The sequence below is a fragment of the Dipodomys merriami genome, unplaced genomic scaffold (genome assembly GCF_024711535.1).
Source record: "Dipodomys merriami isolate MVZ:Mamm:240054 unplaced genomic scaffold, mDipMer1.0.p SCAF_523, whole genome shotgun sequence".
Taxonomy (NCBI): Eukaryota; Metazoa; Chordata; class Mammalia; order Rodentia; family Heteromyidae; genus Dipodomys; species Dipodomys merriami.
In genome coordinates this window covers 579,405-583,660 of record NW_027206095.1, presented here as the reverse complement: position 1 = coordinate 583,660, position 4,256 = coordinate 579,405, and the positions used below count along the sequence as shown (strand labels likewise).

The 4,256-nt window shown below is 34.2% G+C and overlaps 1 pseudogene; it reads right to left on the bottom strand.

Moving 5' to 3' along the window:
- Positions 1-2,134: 2,134 nt before the first annotated feature.
- Positions 2,135-2,234, bottom strand: LOC138811389 (U6 spliceosomal RNA; annotated as a pseudogene).
- Positions 2,235-4,256: the final 2,022 nt, after the last annotated feature.

Below are 4,256 nucleotides of genomic sequence, written 5' to 3'. Positions count from 1 at the left end.
ACAACTAATTTTAAAAAAAAAAGAATCTCAATACTTGATAATTCTACTAACAGATCTGACTGAAATCAGTTGAATCACACTTTTCCTGTAAAATGAAGGAATAGATCCAGACTAGGAAAGCAGCTAGAGAAGGCAGGCAGATTGTATCTGTAACAAAACTTTGTGGAAAATGGAATCGAGGATTACTTACTGGTGATTCACTTGTACTTGAAGCATGATTCTGAATTATTGCTTGCTGATTCTGAACTATTGCTTTGATCATTATATTCTCCAAGAAGAAAAAGTGAAATTTAATTGATAGCAAAGGACTACTAATACATTTTGACTTCTCATTAAGCATCTTCAATCATCAAAATCACCTGAACACAATAGATAGGCCTATTTTTAGATGAAAACAAGTGTCTTTAAAAAAAAAACAAGAATTTAGGTAGTCATACAAAGGACTTCTATTTTATTACTGCATTATACATTTTTTCTAATGTTGGATAACAACATTAGAAAGCTATTAGAAAGCTCTTAAATCCCATAGGTTGAATAGTGAGTTCTCTTACACTATAACATGGTATTTCCCAAATCATTTACATAGAAGACATTGTTTCCTATTTTCTCATTCCTAGAATAAGCTGCACATGAAGACACCACTGGTGCTGACTTTAAGTCTGTACCTTTGAATACTGAGGAAAATCTTTCCTCTGCTCCCTATAATTCACTACTCTCCAGTTAGAATAATTTAGAATAGTAAAAATGGAAAAAGAGAAAATAAATCATGGTGAAAAAACATATGCAGAACATTCACCAGTTTTTTCTGACCAGTTCAACCAATGTGAACTATTGGGGAAATACATGGACACCTCATTCCCACTGGTACTCAATATCTCTGGTTAGGCAATTCTGACGAAGACAAGGTACAAGATGAAAAAATGAGGAATGGTTTCAATTGCAAGAAAAAAATGGAGTAGGATCCAAGTAAATTTCTTCTTTGGGATGCCGAAATGTATCGGCTTACTGTGGTGTGAACACTGCTTTCCAAAATGGCCACCCAGTTGAATACTAGGGATGAGGATGAGTATACCCCTCTTCAACGGGAAGCCTAGAGTGGACACTTAGACATTGTCCATGAGTTGGTAGCTCAAGGCAGATATTCATGCAATAACTCTGAATGGCTGGACACCCCTGCACAGTACTTATATGTGGAATAATACCAGAATGGCTTCTTTATTACTTCATCATGATGCAGATACCAATCCCCAAACTAAAGGCCTCTTGAACTCCTTGCATCTTGCTGCTGGGAATAGAAATAGCAAAGATACTCTGTATCTCCTTCTGTTGAACCATTATATCAAACCAGGTCTGAAGAACAACTTTGAAGAAACTGCATTTGATATTGCCAAAAGGGTAAGTATGTATCACTAACTCTTTGAAGTTGTCGAAGGCTGTACAAATTGTTCTCCTAAATCGTAATGGTTTGGTTAAGTTTCTTAAATTTCAAAAGTGCCAGTCCATCTTTTGTGTCCCTACAAATTTTTTTCACAATACAAAGCAACAGCAATATCTTACAATAAAAATTTATGTATTCCATGGTATTCTTCCAAGTGAATTGCATGACTGTGATATCAAAATGTATTCAAGAGTTGTTTGTATACATCTGTAATGATTTCTGCAGAGTTTGTGATTCTTTAAATCAGAAATAATTTTAACTTATCTGTTGAAATGAATAGTATAGAACCTAAAGATGTTCCGAGTGCTTTTCTGAAAAAAGTATATCTATGTTTGTGTAATGTCCATAATCTATTTCATTCTCTACTAGATATAATACTTTGAATTCTACATTGTTATATAATGTATAGATTCATGGATAAATGTGACCTTTCAGATTGCATTCCATATAGAAGAATTTTAAGACTCCTTTTTTTGTAGTTTCTTATATTATTTCATTTCTTTGGGATAAAATGGCAATATTATCTAATTTCAAGTTTTGTAAAGGTTATGCTATGTAAAGGCCTTTCTAAGGTGAAAATTTAATACACTGATATCAAACTAACCTTTAATTGTATGAATTACATGTATTGTTACACTTGTATTTTTGTAATCAACTTTTTAATAACTGTTTTTCATTTCTTGCATCAGAAGAATGAAAAATATGGAATACTTCACAAATTTTCATATCATCCTTGTGCAAGTGCCATGTTATTCTCTGTCTTGTTGTAATTTGGGTAGACCTGCTGCTGAAGCATGTAGTATCCTCTAAATTTAAGTATATAATGATACAATCTTTATAAAGGCATATATCCATCGTTGCCTATTTGTAACAAGGAACCCTTATTGTTCCTAAAATGCTATTGATCTTATTTCTCTAAATTTCTGTGTACAGTGGAAAAAAAACATATAGTTTGGTCGATTGCTCACATTTACATTTTTTTTGTCATTTTCATTTTAAATTTGATCATACTTTGAAGCCTTTACAGCTAAGTCCAAAGTTGGTGGCTTTTCAAGTACTTATTTATCAACTGAGTTAGCTTTGTGGAGCTAATGGATTCAAAGTAAGCCTTGCTTAAGAGCTACTTCTAACTTTCTGCAGCTTAAAATTTCCCAAATGAGGTCTTGCTGGAACAAATGTCTACCGGAACTGTGAAGACTCGGGGTCTATGTTGAGGGGGCAGAATGATGCAGGCTCCAGCCTCAGGATTATCTGAGGACTGTGTTTGGGATTAGGAAAGCTCTTGGAACGCCAGGCTATAGAGGGAAAATGTTCCCTCTCCCTATCTCAAAACATGTCACAGACTCCTGGGAGCTGAGGAAGTGGCTCTTCTGCTTGCTTAAGCATAGATGAACAGCTGGTCAAGCATTTTCCTGAGACTGGAGAAGTGGTTTGAGCTTGATCTAAAATAGTTTAGATAATAATATACCTAGACTTTCTCTCATAGGTTAAGTAAAAATGTATCTGTGGAAATTTTTTGTGTGAATGTTTTCTGACCAAATCTTGGCAAAGATGATGCTTGCTAGTCTTTAAATACCCACTAACAATAAAGCACAGCATGCAGTGGCAATTGCTGTTTGCACTCTGCATCCCCTGTGTCCTGGTGATTTTGTGACCCTTACCTAGGGACCCCAACGCACTAGACGTTGACACTGAACCTTTACCTTTCTTCCATGTAGGAACAGACCAACCAGAATATCTTACGCTGACAGCATGGATTGTCTTACTGGAACAAACATAATCTTAGTTACAAGGGATCATAGAGAGATGAACAGTTCAGACAGAATTGTTCAGAATAGAAGGTATTTTATCAAAACATAATTGTTTATTATACGTATCATTTCAAAAGTAGCTAAAGCCAAGAAAGTGAAAAAAATTGTTCATATGCATGATTACCTACTGTCCTGACCTGTCTATCATCCAACCAAGCAGGAACTTACACTACTGACATTCTATCACCAAATATTGCAATAGCTCCTGGAGAAGTCCATATGTTTCTCCTCGATATTAGGCCTTAAATTTGTAATGTTTTAATCACAGTGTTTCCTCTTGCCTCTAGGCTGCATATCTACAAATGGTAGAGCTTTAAGTCTAACTCTACCAAAAACTGAGGTAGAGATAATGGAATAATACTTTAAAACAGAGTTGCCTTTGATTCCCTAAACACAACACAACAATAAAAAACATTTTTTATATTATATGTACTTATATATTTTATATTTATATGTGCTGATTTTAAATTTTATACAGTGAATCTTACTAGAATTGATAATTTGACAAATATATTGACATTTATTCCCATAAATAGATTGGAATATAAATAATTAGGTTTAGAATATATATTAGACTATAAAAAGTATCACTGCAATATCTTCAGTATAAGCTTGTGATACCTTCTAAGTGTTCGTGGTCTTCTGAATACACATGGTATAATAACAGTATTGTTTTCTGCTAATCTATAAGGGATTTTATTCTGATGCTCTGTTTATTATTTTAACTTGCTGGTCCCAAAGTGTTTTTCTCCATATTTCTAAAGCATTCTTACTGATTATACCCAAATTTTGCTGATATGATGTCTAAAAGCTATTATTCTTCTGCAGGACCCACGGGTCCTAGGATAACAGGTCCCAGTTATCTGCATCATCAGATAACAAAGGCATGACTTCTCACATAGGCCCATGCAACATGCCAACAGAAAATAATTAAAGACTCATCTCAATTTCTCATTTCCTATAATATTTCAGGGCCCCAATTGCATACAAGAATTAGCAGTAATCAA